This window comes from Halyomorpha halys, unplaced genomic scaffold (assembly GCF_000696795.3).
Source record: "Halyomorpha halys isolate HHAL.00 unplaced genomic scaffold, Hhal_1.1 Scaffold151.1, whole genome shotgun sequence".
In the NCBI taxonomy this organism is placed as follows: Eukaryota; Metazoa; Arthropoda; class Insecta; order Hemiptera; family Pentatomidae; genus Halyomorpha; species Halyomorpha halys.
The window spans coordinates 628652-649990 of record NW_027116659.1 but is presented as its reverse complement, the minus strand read 5'-3'; the positions used below and the strand labels follow the sequence as shown (position 1 = coordinate 649990).

General features: G+C 30.1%; 1 protein-coding gene across 3 annotated transcripts in view; it reads left to right on the top strand.

Moving 5' to 3' along the window:
* Nucleotides 1-11109: 11109 nt before the first annotated feature.
* The window catches only part of LOC106678641 (roundabout homolog 2), a 442829-nt gene continuing 432599 nt past the window's right edge, over nucleotides 11110-21339 (top strand). The window contains exons 1-2 of one of the 3 annotated variants that reach the window (XM_014417284.3): nucleotides 11129-11178; nucleotides 11279-11324. The gene's annotated coding sequence lies outside the window, so the exon portion shown is untranslated. Of the gene's footprint in view, nucleotides 11325-21339 lie in introns of all 3 variants that reach the window. The other 2 variants (XM_014417285.3, XM_014417283.3) reach the window with 2 other exon arrangements.

Here is a 21339-nt window from a genome sequence, read left to right as displayed (position 1 = left end):
CCAATTATGATTTTTTTTCATATCAAATACTAAATTTAGTGTACTAAACCTTTATATTAGTCCGCCCAATAGATATTGAATATCAATTTCGCTTCCTAGTTAAAAACAACACTCAAAAATGTATTTCTAATTAATGTTGGAATTACATATACCGAAAGTAGTTTATTGTAACGATGAATTTCATTGCCTCCATTCGATTGAAATTATATACTTAAACTATTGACTTCTCGTATTCAAGGTTGAGTCAAACTTGCACATAAGCAACTGAATTAGTTACGTACTTTGATAGCCTCTAACACCGCACTAGCCTGTTACTCCAGACATAAACACCAACGGGACGCCCACATCGGTGGCAAAGACATAGGACTACTAACTACTGAAAACATGACAACTGGTGACCCCATCATGAGGCCTCTGACCGTTTTTCTCATCTATATCCGTCATATTCCCTTTCCTCAGTCCCCTGTTAAAATGTATCAAATGATTTCACCAGTTCTCACTACCCCCTCCCTAATATCAACACCCCACATCCACTAGACTTGAAAAAAATCCATTAACAGCTGTTGAACGAGGCCCTGACATGTTCTAAATGTTAACGTTTCTGTTGTTTAATTTTTTTTTTGGATATTCACATGAAATTCATCAAGCGAAATTGAAAGCTACGTCAATCTGCCAATCATTGCAGATTCCGGATTTGAGGGAAGCACGATTTTTCATAATCGAAAGTACAGTGATTGACGGCTCGTGGTTTGCGGGATGTTTTATAGCCTTGTTTTCGATTCCTGTGAACTTCGGACGTATTGTACATTGAATTTATATTTGAAGGAGCTTTTGACATTAACAACCAAGATAATGAAATAAGTAGTTAACATTAAAAACACACCTCGCTCAAATGAATGAATAAGCTATAGCTTGAAAAACAGGAATCTTTAGGCATTATTAAAACAGTTCCAAGATAACTCCATACAGCAACAAGTTCGAAACCTTTTTATGCTGATTACAACATTTTGGAACATTTGATACCTATCTAATTAATTAATTGAATAATTAGCTCTACTAAAGTGGACCAAAAATATGCTTTATCGCTATATTGTTACCATGATATTTATTCAAAACATGAAAATTAAATTGTAAAGAAATTTGGGTGCGGGTGCGCTTCACACAACTTTCATTTTCCAGCTTTCTTTGAGTTGTAACTGATTCTCGATCGTTTCAAAATAGTTATTTCTATCTTATTTACGATGCTACTTTTCAGCTTAAATCTTTTAATACCTATTTCTCGTTTTAAAATTTTAACCATTTTCTTATAAATATAAAAATAAAACAATTGACTAAAATTTACATTCTTCTAATTACTATTTGTTTAGTGGGAAATTTTTGTAAAATAAATATTAAGAATATTTAAAATGATTTTATAGAGTTAATCATCTCTTCAAGTAAAATACTTATAAGGATGGCTTACATCATGGCAGAGTTTAGTACATTTCCACTAACCTTAGGAAAAATTCAATTAAAGGTGCTCTCTTTTAGGAAAGTTACAACTTTTCACTAATTTTTTATTTATTGAACGGATTTAGAATTTATACCTAAATCTGGTCAGTCAAAAAAAAGGAACCTCACCGGGGTAAAAATTGAGGTGTCGTCCATTTGTTGTTAGAGCTTACAAGTTAATATGACATTTTGATAGAGTATCATGCTCTGGTTTTCATACTATAAAGCTCATCATGGGAGATTAAAAACTATTGGAAATGAACATCGGGTAGGGGTTGTTTGTACAGAGGTGTCCATGGTGGAGTTACAACTATCTTAATTTACGGATACATTATTCAGGAATGGTAGCCAACTTCCAGTCACTGGGAATACCAAAAGAGAACAAAGTTTCCTATATGGTGAGAAGTGAACACTAATTTTCTACAAATGTCACTAAGCATAAAGTGATACTTTCATGCTAACGTTAGCTTTTCAGTATTCTAAGCTACTGTCACCCTAAAGAAGGCCTAAAATTCGAACCGAAACGTTTTTACAATAATATCATTTGTTAGCATTCATCATTCCAGATCGCACCACCCGACCACCTTCTCCCTCAAACATTGTTTGAATTGGAACATTTCTGTAAGTCAAGTCACGTGAGAGGACTCACCAGGCACAATTGATTGTTTGCTGTTTACTGATGTGATGAGTAGTTTGTTTGAGTGATGGACTAATTTAATAATTTACTGCGTTTTTTCAAGTGTATCAACTCATTCGTTTTGTTTCACCAAGTATGTAATATCTCAGTATATGTTGGAAGTATTTTTGTGTGAATTTTGGTAAGCAATAAGTTATAAAGAGTTTAAATTTGCTATGTAAAATTATGCTCCTTGCTATCTCTGTGATTTCTATCACCCCCAGTACATAATGTTCCCTGGTATATACTGTCATTTCAATAACTTTCCAAGAATATTTCATTTCACAATGCCAAATTAAACCAGCGTTCAGAACTTGGTAAATATATAATGATTTTTGCTATGCAAATTGGAGCAAATTCCTGGAAATCATATCCTCAACGTTTAAGGTTACACAAGAGCCAATTAACAATCTTCAAAGCGACTCGTTGTTAACGAGCATGACCTTAACCATAGCGTCATTTCGTCAAATGTCACGGAATTGGTATCGTCAAATTTCAAACCCGCTGTATTAAATAAATATAGTAAATAGTTGTTAACAGAATCTAAAATTTTAATTCTGGTTAAATGCCTTGGGCCTTCGTATTACAACGCAGATATGAATAAAAAATAATGCCAGTAATAATTGTGATGAAAATTATGGATTTTTAAAAATAATAATTAGATAGATATAACTAAATGTTAAAAAATTATAAATTTAAGTTAAAGTTATAATATTTAAACTAAAAATTATGCAAGCAAGGAAATATTATATGAACACATTCTTTCAAAATTAAATAATTAGAATATAGGATTGTAAAAAATGTTTATTTAGTATTACTATCACTCAATTAAAGTTAAATCCAAACAATAAAAATTATAGTATTTAAATTGATTTTAATACAAATGTAAATTATTTGAAAAAATATCTACCGAGTATATAATACCTAGGTCAGTGTAGCTTCCTCACCAATTCTTTAGGGTAAGTGTATCATTAGCAATATATCACGTTATCCTAGAGGTCACCAACCTATTCTAACCAGAGTGGGTGTCGAGATTTTATTACGTTGGACTGCCTCAAAATAAAAGTCAACCCGCCCAGGCAGGAATCGAACCTGTGTTTTCTCTTGTCGGAGCTTAATCAGCTTTAGCCTAAAAGTTCTTTCAATTTACGGATCAAGTGAGTATCGGGTGTGTGACAAAGCTCACCGTTCACTACTTCCAGAATACATAAAGCCGACCGGTTGTGTCGCCTTTCGATTTCGGAAAACAGAAAACGACTGAAAGGTTTTTTTTTTTTTTTTAAATATTAGTGGATATTAAGACTACGTGGACCTTGCCCAATCACCGGCTGCCTTTTATTTCACTTTAAACTACAGTGGCGTCATTCCTATTAATCTCAGCTTAAATCCTAGTTATGGGGCATGATCAATTTGTATCTTTTTGGCTTCACTATTTCTTTGAAGGAGAGTATGATGTGGCATCTCCCTGACGGGAACCTCGGGGACATGGCGAGAAACGGTTATGACATAGGTGTAGGAAAACTATTACAACGCCTTCAAAAATCAATTAACCTATGGTGATTGTGTGATTGCCTTAAATATCCCAGCAAATAAACGGGTATAGTACTGCTGACAAAAGGGAGACCTTATTTTTGACATTGTACCCTCGGATTGGGTTAGTAAATGAAGGTTGTTATAATCTACCTTATTTGTGGGCCAGATCCGAGAAAGTTATTGGTTTCTGTTCGATTATTAAATAAGATCTATTAGTATCGATATCTTTTTTCTAGTTATCAATAGGTCTTCCCTAGCCAGCCGGAGGAAATTGAGTGCTTTAGGGCGAGTGAGCGGAGCATCTTGGCGGGGGAGGGTTAGCCGTAATTCATTTGTCCCCTCCCCCCGAATACAGTCCCTCAATTTCCTCCTCGAACAGAATTAATCAGGTTTGAACATGTGATTTCCAAGGCGCTCTTATCTCTTTTCCTTCCGGTTCACTGCGTCGATTAATCGCATCCCTTACTCGATTCAAAAGTTCTCGTGCAGAAAGTAATTCCGTCTCGGAAGAAAAGTACTGTTAACTTCGATAATAAACTTCCACCCCCGCTTAATTACACCCTGATAATATGTATTACGCAAAGTAGGAGAAGGTCAAAAATGGGAATATATGACCTCCCAGCACTGGTAATGATAGCAGCTACGATATGCACAGTTAATCAATCTTTGTTTTCACGAAGAGGCAATTTGTCGTATCATTCGATACTGCGTCCTACTTCTCTAGCTCTCTTCGATTATATCTGTGTGGTTTTAATCGATGGTTTCGATTTATTTCTTGGTTCCTCCAATTATGACTAGGAAATTCAAATTAGAGATTTTTTTTTTAAGTGAGGGGTATTTGACTATATCGATTTTTATTATTATTTATTGTTCGTTTAAAGTTATTAGAACAACCAAAACATTGGTTTTAGTCCTCTACTTTATACATTTTCTAAACTTTACATGTATATGATGATCATTTCATAAGTATTTTTGTTAAAGAAAGAAACTGCTCTCTCCACTTATTTCTGGCAAAAATGAAATAGATTTAAATTCGATTCCCGCAGAACCATACTCCGGGATATCCCTAACCAAACGAAATCTAAAAGAAATGTTCACCCTAGAAAACATAAAAATAGGATTTTAACATAATAATATTCTTTTAAAGAATAATAATAAGATAAATTAACTAAAAATAAAAATAGATGAGTTCTAAGGAACCATATTCAGTAGCCAGTGTGTCACAGGAAATGAGGGCTAACCAATAAGAACAAGGTTGAGAGTAATGTGTGGCGATCACATTTTTTTTTTATTTATCTAGCAACAGCGATTATTGTATATATTAAAATATAGAGTTTATTTAAAGTGAATGTAAATTTAGTAAAATTTTGATTTAATTTAAGTCCAAATTATAGTTTCAGCTAATATACCATCTTCTGAAACATTATAATAAAAAATTTATTAATAGCACATTCCATTACTTATTGGTGGATTTAGTCTTACAAGGTAGAGAAGTTTATAAAAAAAGTTTCAAGATGGCTGTGGACTCATAATGTTTATTACACGGCCTTCCAAATCAAAATTTCCGACCTAAATATATGTTTTTTAATAATATTTATTTATTTCGTACCCCGGGGTGTGGTAACTTAGTAATGCACTATGCTCCTCTCCTAAGCATGGGTTCGAGTGGGGTTGTGGAAAATAATTATTTTATTTTTTATTTTTGTATTATTTTGAGTTAGGAGCATTCAATTGTGGCAATCCTGGCTTATGATTCGGGAACCCCAGGTTCCGCAACTCCCATTTTATGCATCCCTGCTTTATTTGGTGCATTAAAAATTAGCTGCTTGTCTGACTTTAACCGTCAATATATATCTAGCAATATCACTGGTTTAGTTTATGAGATTATTTTAATTTTGTCAGGCATCCGGGAGGTAGGCAATTATTCTATGAGCGTCTTGTGTAGTTGTAATTTGTTATAAATTCGTTTGTAGTAATATGACTTCGTAAAGTTTTATCTAACATAAATTTACATATTTAGTTATGGTACATGCGTAGTTCGTTCCGTTAATTGTAAATTTATGAAGTCGCTATTGGAATTGAGATAAACATTTTACAGTTTTATTTAATAATGATTATCCACCTATTTTTGTTCTTCTATAAAATCGCTCTTTAGTGTCAAACTATTAAATGCAATAAAATTTAATTTTTTTTTGGAGCTCAAAAAACCAATTCGCCATTACTGTTTTGGCTTGATGTCATTGGGACTCAAACATATACTAGGTTTTTCTTCCCAGTGCGATTGCTGTTTTAGTTTATTTCGTTTTTAGTTTTATTTGTTATTTAGGCTGTTATCTGTTATGAATTATATTCCTTATATGTTTCTTATGGTGCAACATCTAATTGCAAAAATACTATGGTAAAATCTCTACAAAAGATGTTAAAACTAGAAACATTTGGGTATAGCTGGCTAGAAGGGATCCAAGATTTTTATCAAATCTAAATAATGTATTATGTTTTTGTTAAGATCACTTCGATGTATTTTATAACGCGAAATACAAATTTTAAGTTCATTAGAGATTATATTTATTCCGAAAGATTACTTAAAGTAACTAAAAAGTAATGGTTTTCTACTCTTATTAAACCGTATTGCATGGTTGTTTTCGAAAAAAATTCTTCATACAGAAAAATACGTAATAATTCAAAATCAGCTAAAAAGTTTGTTTATGTTTTGTCGTTTATGGCGTCATATATGAAGTCATCACGGCGGCCAGAGTTGGGCAGTAATTAAATACTTTCGTAATAAACTACTTTTTCAACTAATAAACACTGGTTATGTAATTGCAACTACAGTTACAAAAATGTAGTTGGTAACTGTTGTATTTTCTTGGTTTTGCAATTGTAGTTGGTATTCATAATTCTCACTACTAGTTTAAATAATAAATAAAAAGTAGTTATAAAAATAATTAAAATTAGTGGTAACTGTAACTGTAATTATTGAGTAGTAAATACAACCACATACATATTAACCATATTTCATTAAATTTGGAAAATAATGATGAGGAATTTACATTCATTTTCGTTATTCTACTAATTTTTTGTTTCTTCCGTTAGTTTTCATTTATTTGGATTGAAATTATTTTCTGTTACCTAATTTAAAATAAAATCTATATAATAATGTAGTATATGTAATAAAAACATTACAGATAGTTATTTCTAAACAGTTTAAACTACTTCAATCACGGTTTTATACATTTTTTTTAAAGTACTACCCAAGTATCTGCAGTTGCATCTACAACTACTAACTGTAATTATTTTGGAACTACTGATTTTATCAACTACTAACTTTAGTTGTAAAATTGCAATTATAATTACATTAGTTGAAATATAGTTCCCATTATGAATAAGAAATCGTATAAGTACTTGTAGTTGTAACTAAATTTCAACTAACTCTGATGGCGGCTAGCGCTTTCCTTCTGTTGCTACGTTAATTCCAAATATTAGTTTTTAAAATTAAATTTTTTTTTAATTTGTTTATTTAATGTGATTTTCAACTGTACAAATATTAAATAAATAATTAAATATGTTGTATGTTTCATATACACTTGAAAATCTTGGGAAAGAACCACCCATTGGTGGTACTTCAATCATTAATTTAAATTAGAAGGTCCCGTGGCCATCTTCTTTTCAGACGCCTCGGAGGATTATCAGGTATTGTTATGAATGAAAGATTAAGAATTAATGGGTTAGGATGGGTAAGGAGTTTGGAATGAAAAGATGCATATCTGTTTTGGGCCACAGCTGCAACGAATGGGATGTTAAGGTCTTTGCGAATGAGTTTATTTGTAACGTAATAAGGAGCATCAAGGATTTTGGATTGTAAGGATTGGATGCGGGAGGAATTTGATGGTTTGGTAGAGCCCCAGAGCTCAATTCCGGAAGTCCAAATTGGTCTGATTATCGTTGTGTATACTAATTGTTTGTAGTGAATGGGATGTTTAGAGCATTTGTCAAGTAAGTGTTGTAGCAATCGGAATCTACGAGCAGTTTCTTGTCGTTTCAGTCTTGTGTGTGGATTCCAAGTAAGTCTCTTGTCAAGATGGAGTCCTAAGTATCGAATCTGTTCAACAGGCGTTAGTGGAGTATTTAGAAAGGATACTGTAGGACAGGAGGGTAGAAAAACTAAAATTTAAAATTAATCCTATATCTATATTGATTAAAACATTTATGATTGGGTATCTGAATTGACTGACATTAACATTAACATTATTTAAATTTTGTTGTCTATGTCTTCAAATGCCCTACTATACATATTTGATATAATAATTATCAGTATTAAATGTAACCTTCTTTCCTTTCTTCTTTTTTTTAAAAACAATTTTTGTTAAAATATAAATAATAAAGTTATCTCACCAAACTAAAATGTTCCTTTTTTTTTTGCACTTGGGTATATACATTTTTTTTTTATGTAACAGTATTATAGATTATTTAATTTTCATATTTAATAATTTTAATAATGATCATAACAAAATGTTACAGTTTTGTAGCCTTTAATAATTAATAAAGAGTGAAAACTAACTGTAATCAAATATGAGCCCTTATATTTTCCTATCTAAAAGCCTCCTGAAACCGCAATTAAGAACAGTGTCAGTTATAGTCCTTGTTTCTCGCTCAGGGCTGCCTAACCACATTTATTTTATATTTAGTGTTATTGCCGGAGTGGAGGCTTTATTTTGCCTGCAATATCGTTACCGTAGGCGGGGGCTAAAAGGTCAGGGGTCCAAATGGCAGATAGCTGATATCACCAAAAGACTAAACTTAACAATTTGCAGAGATCGTAAATAAAAATATCTCATTATATACTATTATTTATCATGGAATGATATATCAAACCATAAAATTTTAATTAAAAAAATATATGTATATTAGAAATAATTGAGATGTTTTCAACCAAACGTTAGTGTACCCACTTCTCAAAAATAAGTTTCAATAAAAATTTACTTATCTATGTGAGATACTCCTATAACAATTTTCGAAAAGTGGATACATCGACTTTTGATAGAAAACTCCTCGATGATGTATTGGAAGGTATGATTTTTTTTTAATGTATTGAATTATTTTATGGAACTCACAAACCAGATTTAAAAGACAAGAACTGTACAGAACGTTTTGGACAGTTATATAGCCTACACAAATGAAATTCTCGTCTTTCAACTAAAAATCAACTATGGCTCTACAAGACAATACTGAATCTAATTTGGACCTACTGGGCTTGAACTATGTGGAACAGAAAAATTTTCGAGCATCAAACGTATCCAGTCCTTTCAATTGGAAGTATCTCAAACTTGGTCCTTTTTTGTATATATTGTATAAATGAATATTTGAACAGTGACACTTAATGCTCTTAATTTGTGGCAGATTGTATTAATTCTCTTCAATAAATATTATAAAAAAAATGTTTTCAGAAAGTAAATTATTATTTTTAACTATTATATTATTTAATTTTTTCTATTAAAAAAAAAAAGTTCGCTGCGACTTATTATTTATTTGCTATGGTATTTTATCAGATACTGGTATTATAAACTTATATACCAGATCCATGAATGAGATGGCTGAGATGTCCTGTCAATCGGAAGTCTCTCAATCTTGGTCGTTATCTGTATATATTGTATAAATGAATATTTGAACAATGATACTCAATGCTCTTAATTTGTGGCAGATTGTATTAATTCTCTTGAATAAATATTATACCTAAAATACAAAAATATTCAGGATGTAAAATATTATTTTTAACTCTTATATTATTCATTTTTTAAAATTTTATTCAACTAAAGGTCCACTGCGATTTATTATCTATTTGCGATAGTATTTTATCAGATGCTGTTATTATAAACTAATAGGTCAATGAATGAAATTCAAATAATTTCCTCGACTTATCCCGATCAATTGTCATCGGAGTAATTGATATTAGAGTAGTTTTTCAAAAGTTACCTTCTTGTTTTATTGATTAGATAGTTCATTCATTTCTTGTAATCGCATTACAGTTACAAATTACAAATATTCTACTATTACAATATACAAAGCTTTATTTATGTGAATATTTGATAAGGCTCAAATGAGTACTAATAATTTTTAAAATTTTTAGGTGGTATCAGATCTCTCAGCAGAACTGCCGGTTATTGACCAAATACTCTTTTATAAATTGGTTGTTGAAATAATTACAAATCCATATACTAATCTATGATTACAAATTTATTTTCTTTTACTTCAGCCATCTATTTATCAGACGTGATTTCAATAACTCCTATAAAGTTATCAGAGTTCTCAACCAAACTGTCCATTATTAATCAATCTATTTTTATAAAATGAATGTTGAAAATTTTTCGAGTCCGAAAGTACATAAAGTCTAGATTGTTTTTCCATTAACATTAACGTACTAATTTTGTAAATGCCAAATTTTGTAAAAACTAAAGGTCAGCAACTCCAGTATTAAGGTTCGGCTAGTCTCCGCTAAAAAGACTAATCTCGCACACGGGAAGGTCTATATGTGAATTTGTTTAATATTAATTTTTTTGTTCTTTATTTTTTTTCCTAAAAATAATTCATTTTGTATTCACATATAAATAAAGACTTATTATTATTATTTGTGTACTAATTTTGTATTTCTACCATTTGTTTATTCTGAAACGTAGGAGTAATAACTGAAATTGAGGCCAATGCCCTAATCTTATTAGATTTAAAGGTGGAGACTTTTATATTGGGTCAATGTCAAATCCATAATAAAATTAAAAACAGCCAATGTACTCTGAAACAGATTTTTTTTTCAAAACGAACAAATTAGATATTGGCTGTTCTTTTGCCTCGGTACAATAGATATAGATAATTGGTTGTATGTGAATTTGAAGGAGAAGAGTCAGGGCCGCGATCAACTAGAAAAAAAAAATTATTTATTGCCGACATTTCTACCCACGATGCAGGTCTTCATTAGAGTGGTTATGATGGGTAGAGATATAAACAAAGAGCAAGGAGGCTGCAGTTTTTTCATCTTCTTCACAGCACGTACCATATCCTTCAAATTTACCTCTTGAATTGGAAGGTGCTTTGAATTAATTTTTACTCTGTATTCTTTACAGTACTAACTAGTATATTACTTTTTTCTTCTATCCGTTCCTTTCCACGTCTCACCACTTTATCCTCCCAGTTCTCCCGTTCAAGGGTCAAAATTGACTTTAGACAAAAGGAAGGATAAGAGAAGGTAGAAAAAGAAAGAAAATGCCTATGAAGAAAAGAAGGGGAAAACAAGATATAAATCCAGTGATATACGGGTTTAATAAATTATATAGGGGAATGGTCCTGCGTTGGATTATGAGGGGAGCGAAGACGTCCGAAGTGGTTCGGGAATGTTCGGATCGCCTCACCCTCAGTTGAAGGCGAGCAACCCTCGTGTACAGTTGTTGTTCGGTCTTCTCTTGATCAGTGTCAGCTCGCCGTGCTCACCTGTGAGTTTTATCATTATATCTGTTAGTTTTTGTGATTATTTATACTGAATTTTATTCAATTTTATCACTCCTCTTGGTTTGCTACAATGGAATAAGCTAGTTTTGACTATTTATTTGAATGACCTGGATTTCATCTATTTTTCTCTGTAAGTTTATCATTTTTTTTTATTTTATTTGTTTTTTTTGTGTGTATTTATTTTATTCATTTAATATCGATATTAAAACTATTATTAATCACAGGATTAGTAAAGGGAATTCATTTATTTGGATATTTGAAAAAATGTCATATTTTCAGAACAATGCCTGTATCCTATAAATAATTTTAAAAAAATTATAGTTAAATTGTTTTCTAAAAAACAAATATAACCCCCAGATGTTTTTAAAGCATTATTTTTTTTTTAATAATATTTTAACTATTAATGTTTGAGATTTTTAATTTTTAAATTTAATTTATTACAATAGAGAGAAAAAAGGTTTTCATTACAATATATAATAACGTATAACTTTATTTTAATTTGTTTTATCTTATCATCGATCTGATTGCAGTTTTAGCTAGCTCAGGTCTAGCAACTTTTAACCAATCTAAAAAACTAATTTAAAAACTATGTTTTTTAACAAAATTATTTTATTGTCGTACAGATTATCTACTGAACATAAAATTAATTTCTATCATAAAAAATATAAAACCTGTTAGTATAATCATATCAACACTTATGAAAATTTTCTGAGTGGCTAATCTAGCTATTTTGAATTATAAATTTCTTTTTCGGAACTTTTGTTGATTTTCCAGTTTTCTTTTATATATTCCTGGCATTCACCAATAATTGTTGGTTTCTCATTATTGGTTAAGAAGGGATATACTCAACCACTGGTTGATATAATAAATGATAATGAATTATTGTATAATTTTTGTAATATGTTGTAACTATTTGTATAATATAACATCCTATAGATAATGTACTGGCTTTAGCAGTGGGTCATAGTGTTATATTTTAGGGTTCTCAACGTTTTTTTGATATGTTTTACTCATAGAAATGTTCAAAGTAAATAATTTGTTAGTTATTAGACGTTTGGTTCAATTGTTAATGAAAATAGTTTAATATCGAAATAAAGAAATTGGATTAAAGATTGATTTTATACCTTGATCTAATTAACATATAGATTATAAAACATACAGCAAAACACAAATTAATATTTTTAAAAAAATAGTGAATTCATATAACTTCAATTAAAAATAGAATATTTAGTTTATAAACAATTCTATTTCATGGTTAAATTAACTTGGTACGGAATCGGTTGTCCTGAAGAAATATATATTACTTAGTGTTAACTAATTTATTTTATTAATAATATTCCATACATTATTCTAGGTTGTCCGTTGGTAAATATTAAGAAAATTGTGTCAATAACTTTATATTGCTGAGTCTTTTTATCAGTTTAACGTATTATTTAAAATCTATTAGTAATTATAAAAAATATTTTATCTTCACGGAGTAATATTTTTTTTTTAATAATTCCATTATAGAGGCGATAATGATCAGAAGCACGCGACACCATGTGTGTGCATTCCGTTGCTGCGCTAAACCCACAACCCCTTACTTGGGGTGTTATAAAGGAATACATTACTCACACTTCTATTTAGTTCGTCCATTTGATTTTTTGATATATACATTTAAATAAATAAAAATAATGTAATAATTAATAATTTAAAAAAATAATCAATCAAATATTATGGTATTTCAAATTCGCCTAAGGTTTGATCTTTTATATCTTAGATCTTCATGATTTTTTTTGTATTAGTAACACCCACTAAATAAATTACAAATATATATTGTTCATATTTTTTTACATGATAAAAATCATATCTTTTTAATATAGATTTTCAAAATTATCAAAACAGCCGAAATCCACCATATTTTGGATTATGTAAATGCTCTGATTGTGCTAGAAGGGGATGTTTGATAGCCTCTTTTATTGCTTATCGCTTTGATATGTAACATGGCAATCTAAAAATAAAGAAATTATTTTTATTCAAAAATCTCAAGAACTCATTTTTTTTTCTCCAATGTAAGCTGGCATGGTAGATTGGCTAGTTTGTGCTGAATTTAAAGATGACGGAGAAGTCAATAAAATTTAAATGTTATGTATATTATAATATAATCCATCATATAACGAGAAACAGTAACCTAATTTCTATTCTAAATTTTGCTTATTCTTGAATAGCACATTTATTAAATGCTATGAAGAACATTATATCTATAACATTTATAATTGATAATTGTATATGTTATAAGATATCCATCCAGTTTCATTAAAAAAAAAAGAACTTGATAATTTAACTTGTAAAGTTTGAAATCTTTTTTTCTTCCAAAAACGACATATTTTGTCAATTATCAATTATACGTTTTGGAAAGATAATGCGCTTCATATTATTTATTAGCTGTTTAACTTAAAAATAGGCAAAATTTAAATTAAAAATTAGATTTCTCTTACAAATCATAAAATGATTCATGGCATTTACTTAATATTTAACTTTTATTTATTTCCAATCCTTTTATTTCTCCGTCTTTGACTATGACATGAATCTAAACAATATAAACCGGGATAACATATATTACTAAGATGTTGTTTTCTTCAAAATTAAAACTTTTGAGAGCTAGTATAAATTTTAACTTTTATATTTTTAGCAATGTTATATTAAAAACAATTATGTTTTAAGAATAGCATTTAAATATCAAATAAATTCTAAAATGAACTATCAAAAATACTTCTAGTATAGCCGCTTGTAAATATTGCGACCAATTTACCATTGTAAAGATAACGATCATTTTTTTATCCAGAATATGAATTTCGGCCGTTTCAGCAAAGTTGGTATTACAAAAAGCTCGCGCGAGCTAAATATGAAAAAATATATTTGTAATGTTTGTAGTATGTATTACTAATACAAAAAAAAATTATTAAAATCTACTCTATATGGAATGATCCAATTATATTCACAAAAATCGAAACAATTTCATCTATAATTTACAGAAGGGGCACAAGTTTATCCCTGAGTGTGCAAAGCATTTAGGAGATCAACTATAATGTTATAATGGGTTTGAAAGATAATTTCGCTACTTAACTTAATTAGGAATGTTTATTAATATACTTAATCTGTCATTCATTGTTAGGGAATTTAAAAGCTCCCTAAGGTTAAGATTTGCTGGATAAATGACCCTAAATAATTTATAATACTTCTGTAATGACTATTCATTACTTGCGTTAACTGCAAATCAGTTAGAATCTGGAGTTTTCAGGATATTTTCTGAAAAACTTTATTCAATATTTTTTTCTCTGATTAAAGGGCCAAGTTATACAAAGTCCGAGACAGACTTATAACAATGATAAACAAAGTAAAAATTCATGAAATTTTATAAAATAAATAAGAAGAAAACAGTATGTCTGATAGAGCCAGTTCAAGACTCGATCGATACCATATTTTTCAAAGGTTTAGAAAATTTTGAAATGAAACTTGGAATGTTTTAGTTAAAGTAAATGAATTTTGTTTTACTAATGATGTCGACTTTGGAACCTTTTCTCTAGCGCACCTAACTCTATAATTCTCATTGGATAGAGATATTGTTAATGATGAACTCTCATTCAATATCTTATTTGGAAAGGATTTTATGTAGGCGATTTTTTTCGATCCGACGCGTTCAGAAGGCGGGATTCACCGAAAATCGTAAATGATTGTTAATACTTTTTCATTCGCTTACAAGAAGTGCAAAAACTAGAAAGTTCGTTTTCGTGTTCAATATCCCGTAAGAAATCGTAATTATAATTTGAGTATAATCCGTCATTTGCCGAGATGTTCGAGAGAACCCTGAAATGTCTGTCATGATGTCAGCATAAATGCATCAATTAGGATGACGGATATGGTAATATTGATTATGGCACTAATAGATTTGGGTTTAATCATTATGCATACAGCCATGTATATTTGCGGTAATTATCAGAAATTGATTTAATCGATTTATTTAACTATTATTTTACGTATTTAAGGAATGATTAAAGAATTACATTAAATTATAGCATAGTTTGGGTATGATATGTAGCCTTAGCTATAAGAATCAATTTATTGTTTAGACTTTTCGCGAAAGTATATGTTGATGATTTATGCAAATAAGTGTGTTTATGTATAATAGTGAGCACAGATTTTTTGAAAAATAAATAAAATAACTTACTATAATTTTGTAAGTGGGATAGTTTAAAATAATAATAAAGTTCAATTTTAAACTTCGATTAAAATATCTCTGAATTAAAAAATTGTGAAACGGTGAAATTGGAGAAGCAGAAATGAGAAAGAAAAAAAGGAATGAATAGAAACATTTGTATTTGGTGTATAGATAGAAATTGATTGTAAAAGGAAACTGTAGGGAAAAAAAAATTGTTTCTTATATCTTATTATTACATCTCATTATATCTTATTATACCATGTATGTGTAATTTAAATATTACGGATTGATAAGTATGCTGTGTGAGATAGCAACCTGATGTATTTAGAAAGCATAGATAAATAAAGTATTTCTCTCTCTCTCTATCTAAAGGGAAGGGGGAAGGTTAGCAACCACAGATACGTTTGTTTGCCTATATTTGTTTAAATATATCTATTTAATTATTGGGTTAAATAATACATAAAATATGTTGTCAAATTAATATTTATTGAAGAAACTAGCTCGCTCTCCAAAACAGCTTTTGTTGTCAGGTGCCGACACTTCATATTTGTTTCTTTTCAAGCGTTCTAGAGGAATACTGGGAATTGTTAGAGAAAGAAAGTTTTATGTGTTTACGTTTGTTATTTTCACTGAATCACTTATGAAATGTATAGTAAGATTTTGAGTACTAGCTTTCTTAGGAAATACTTAAATAATCTAAGTCTACGTCAAAATGGTCTGCGTGACGATGGAATTTCTCCTTTAAAGTGGAATCGATTTCAATTTTTTTTTCACACTATTAATAGCACAAGATTAAACTCGATATATTAATGTGCAATGAAATTGTCATTAGTATCAGTCATTGAAATAGTTTGATCGAACTTAAATGTCGAATTTTCAAAATAGTTTTTGAATGATTCATTTTTCTGCCACAGTATAGCGAGAACTGTATGCAACCAATGCACGTTCACAAGAAGCTGCTTAAGCTCTTTTGTATCCTCCCGGAGCGGACAGCTGTAACTGTTAAAGCATTCAAAGCGAGAAAAAACATATTTTTTTTGTCTGAAAATTAATATCCGGCAATTAGACTAGTTGTACAGCTCTGTATTATGGTTTTCCAGAACAAAAACTTTCGGAAAATAATATCTAAGATATGTAGTTATTGAAGGAAATGCAGTGTAACAAGAATTGAATTTACAAAAAAATGCTTTCGTACATCCATGATGCTGGTTAATTTTTTACGTAAACTTTTTATTTTTTAATGATTTTTATTGAAGGGGAATAAGTATTAGAGTTTTAATTTCACATTCATGCCATATATCAGGCTAAAAAGAAGGAAAAATTAAATTAAATAAATACTGAATAATAACAATACACAATAAAGTAAAACAAAAACATAATAATTTATATACGAGATATAGAAAATTAAGTTTTTAAAGATAATTAAATTTATAAAGAAAATTAAGTTTTAAAGAATATTAATTTCATTCATTATGTAAGAGCGAAATATTTTCATCTCAAGTAAGGGCAGTAACTGAAAGTTAGAATAAAGTAACTTAGAAATTAGAATAAAGTTCTATGGCTCTAGGTTTTAATAGATATGGAGTTTTTTTTTAAAGCAGGGTTGTCTATTTAGTTTCTGATATATAGAGTTTAAAACTTAGAGGTTATTTCTCAAATATTTAAAAAAATAATTGTATGGTTTCTGGCTAGTTTCTAATTAATTGCATTGTGTTAGATTTATTAACTATGAATATATTAATTGTTTGAAGGTTTCGTTTTTCTGAAGAGTTTATTTAGTTTAAGTTGCCATAACTATATAGAGCAGCTGTGGGGCTAGGAGCAGGTACTAGTTGAACCCTTGAAGGAGGGTAGAAATGTACCGCTAAACATTTCATACAGCTTCTGAGTATTGGATTTGCCAAGTTCGGCCACTACGGGTCAACTTCTAAGACCGGCCGTCAACGGCCGTCTCTTGTTCGGCAGGAATTAAGTTTTAACGGAGTGTGGGCACGGTCTAAGTAAAATATTTAAGGAGGACGTGTTATTGTTCGAGTACCATCCCCGAGGCTACCTGTGGGGGGTGCTATTATATTCTTGTACAGAGCTGACAATGGCGAGGTGGAACTAGGGTGTGAAACCTGTTCCCTTCAAGCGATTGGTAGTTACAAAAATATGAGGGTCTTATGAATAATTCTGAATGTCTGAGTGCTCCAAAGCATGGGATTATTAAGATGTCTCAACCGAGATGTGGGCACCCGTAGCAAATCATCGGATGTTCTTGTACTTCACGTCAGAATATTAACAAGCCTATGTGTCGGAACCTTAATGAGTACTTTTTAATTTTCATTTACATATTTTCTTGATTTAATGAATCGATTTAAACCAGAAGATCACATCCATTCTGACGAATTCTGAACACCATTTTTTTTTTTTGGTTCGGGGCTCAAGTTTTTAATCACAATAAACTATGCTATGTATACAAAAATAAAGTAAAGCCTTTTTAACTACTTAGTTAAGAACATCACAGTAAGTTTTTTTTTTTAATATTTCTTTTTAACCAGATCGGTTTGGTGATTATTATAACAATTAGATAATGTGGGGGCTTAGTCTCGGGCAATAAATACATCTGTAATGATTTACAGTATTATAATTATTGAATAATATCAATTGATAAAAATAAATTGGAAAAAATATGTAATTGAATGATAAAAGAAAAAGTTAACAAACAAAACGAATCATATTTATAGAATAAAAAAAAAAATACCTACTTATATAGTGAACAAATACTTTGTGATTAAAGAATAAATATGAATAAATACTGAGTTCACAAGAATGTCTGGTAATAAGTTATTGAGATGAAGTTGGATTTCCTACTAGTGAAAGAGCCGGAAGAAAAAAAAGGCAGTTATCTCACCCCAATTTTTGATTACTTTAATGAAAACTATGTATAATTACTAGTAAAAATTGATGAGTCTGCCAGGTATAGGTAGGGAGAATAAAAAATGGCGCCTGTTTCAAAACCTTAAAAAACATTAATTTCTCGTTCGGAGCTCGGACAGTAAGTTTGATTTATGAAAAACTTTATTTCAGAAACCATAGGACGTACAGATGTCTATCAGCACTTAAATTGAAGCAAGTTAAATTTAAATAAAAACTATAAAATAGTTAATAATGTTTATCTTTGTAGGAGTAGTAGTTTTTGTCATGATATTTGATAAAATAAACTCACAAAACGTTAATTTCTAGTTGTTCGTATAAAATGTTGGATGTTTCAAAATATATCTCTAGAACCATAAGACACACATATGTCTGTCTGCTCGCACTAAAAATAAAGGAAATGTAAATTACTATAAAGTATTTTATGACACTGATCTTCGTAGGGGTAGTAGTTTTTATGATATTCACATATGAATATAAATTTGGCAAATGAAAATTTGTCCGAACAACTATAAATCAATTTATTTTAGCAAATTTCATGAAAACTACTACTCCTACGAAAATAAAGGTCATATGCGACTTTATAGGTCATTAAACTAGCTTTAATGTCAATGCTAATAGACATCTGTACGTCAAATGGTTTTTGAGATATAGATTTTTCAAAATAAATTCACTAACTACTGATCTTTCAGTACGTTCCATACAACATTTTTGTGAAATGTTGCTTTTTAAAAAGCTGTATCTCGAGAACTATTGAAAGTAAATAGCTCTATTAGGGCTTACGTTTTAGCAAATTTACTCTACTTTAAATAATGCTCTCTTTGATTTTCTATTGTTGTTGGTAGTTGTAAAGATATAGAGCTCCAAATAAAAACTTAGGTATTTTTAAGGTTTTGAAATAGCTGCCATTTTTTTATTCCCCCTACCTATACTTGGCAGACTCATCAATTTTGACTAGTAATTATACATAGTTTTCGATTAATTAATCGAAAATTGGGGTAAAATAGTTTACCTTTTTTCTCCTATTGGGCTCTAGTACTATACGTTGTTTAGCTACTGCATTTTTAAAAAAAAAATATTTTAAGGCACCAATCACTTTTGCCTTAATTTCAGAATTCACAAAAGATAGCCTTGTAATTTTAGACTTTTAGGACCACACTTTGATCGGGTTAAGAGTCCGGATTCATGGTTAATTATTATATTGAAAGGTAAACCTGAACCCACTTTGAGACCTGTGATAAAATTCCATCAAATTTTATGGTAAACTTTGGAATTCAGAAAGCCAAAGATTAATCTGCAGTCTGTTTGTAATCCTGCAGAAATGAATGGAGATCCGATAGTAAATCATATAAACATTTGAGGGAGGCATTCGGTAAAAATGTGTTTACGGAAAATCGCGTTTCGCAAGTCTGGCACACAGGTGGAGAATCGCGGATCATAAGATAACCGTGGGTCAGGTGCTTATGACCTCAAGTCAAAATCACCTCTCTGGGCACATTTCTAGTTGATGAAATTCAAGGTGAGATTGTCACTTCTGATTTCCCATAATACTCATTAGTAACATTTACACACATTCGTTTCCATTCCAATTTAATCCTCTGCTTAATAAGGGCAATGAAGTAATCAACAGGGACTCTGCGATATGGAAATCCTTCAGAAATTGCCACCTTTGCTGACTGATTAGCCACTTCATCTTTAACAGCTGATAACTGGGAATGGAATTTTATAAGCGTTTTTTGATAACCTCATCTATCGATTACAATTATTGCTAGTTTCGTATAAAAAATGGGCTTCTATTTCTTTTTTTGATAGTTTGTAGAAAGTTATTAAGTAATGATTTTGAATCAATAAAGGTAAGACTATAATGTTATATTTTATATTTTTTTATATTTTTCAAGTTTTTAAAATTTATATTTGATTACATATGTAGGGTTCACCAAGATATGAAACATCAAATAGTGGAGAATACTTAAAATAAAACTTTTTTTTTGTTGTTTTCTGTGCTCAGATTGTTTTGAATGATTCAAGATTTCACAATGAGCAATAAATGCCTTCAAGAATTACTAGCTGCCCAAAAAAAGGAGTGGCTGAACATATTATTAATATTACCTTTTTTCTGTCTTCTAGTAAAAACTGTTATTAATTTTCCCTCACACTATCTCTCCATTTTTGAATTTATTTAATTTATTTTTCAATTACCCAACGTTGTGCTCTATCAAGTTCGTTTAGTGATGCGAGTGTTATGGATAGAGTTTTAAAGTTCCCATCTTTCTGGAACGGCTGTAACATTTTATTTTATAACACTGCCATTCCAAGTTATGAGAATGCCTCGTTGAAAATTAAATAGTCTTAGAGAGCATCCAGCAATCGCATAATACATTTTTCAAAACGAGTTGATCTCCGTTGTATTATCAGTTTTATTTAGCATTGAGGAAGCGATTAAAGTTGGATGAAGTTTAGAAGTTAAAGAATTCTTGGCAGAAAAACAAGGCAGTCTTGACTAGCGGACTCATAAAAATTTCAGTATTTCACCACAAATGTTCTCCTTGCCGCATCTACAATGTCCTCTAATTTTCGAGGGACGGTCATTTCTGTGCATTTTAGACCGCCCCTATTGTGAAGTTTGCACTTCTTTTGAAAGAGCTTTTGTTATAAATATTTTATTGCAATTTCCTGTGGTTTGGAAATCTGCCATCTTTATTCGAATTTGTTTGTGTGATATTTTGAGATTTATAATGTGAAATGCAGATGGGATTTATTTATTTGGAAAGATTAGTATAAAACTTGAGGAATTTTGCAGATTTTTCTTGTTTACTTCTGATTATGCTTTAAGTTCAAGGATTAAAACCCAGTAGTTCTTAATTCGTATATTTCTCTCTGGTACGTTTCAAGGATATTGTGTCCAGCCTGCTATTCAGCCTGTTTTAATATATTTATTATTATAAATTTTTAAATTATTATTACAAGTTATTATTAGTCAATAATCCTAAAGACGTTATTTATGCCACAGAGTTTCAATCAGTATCTT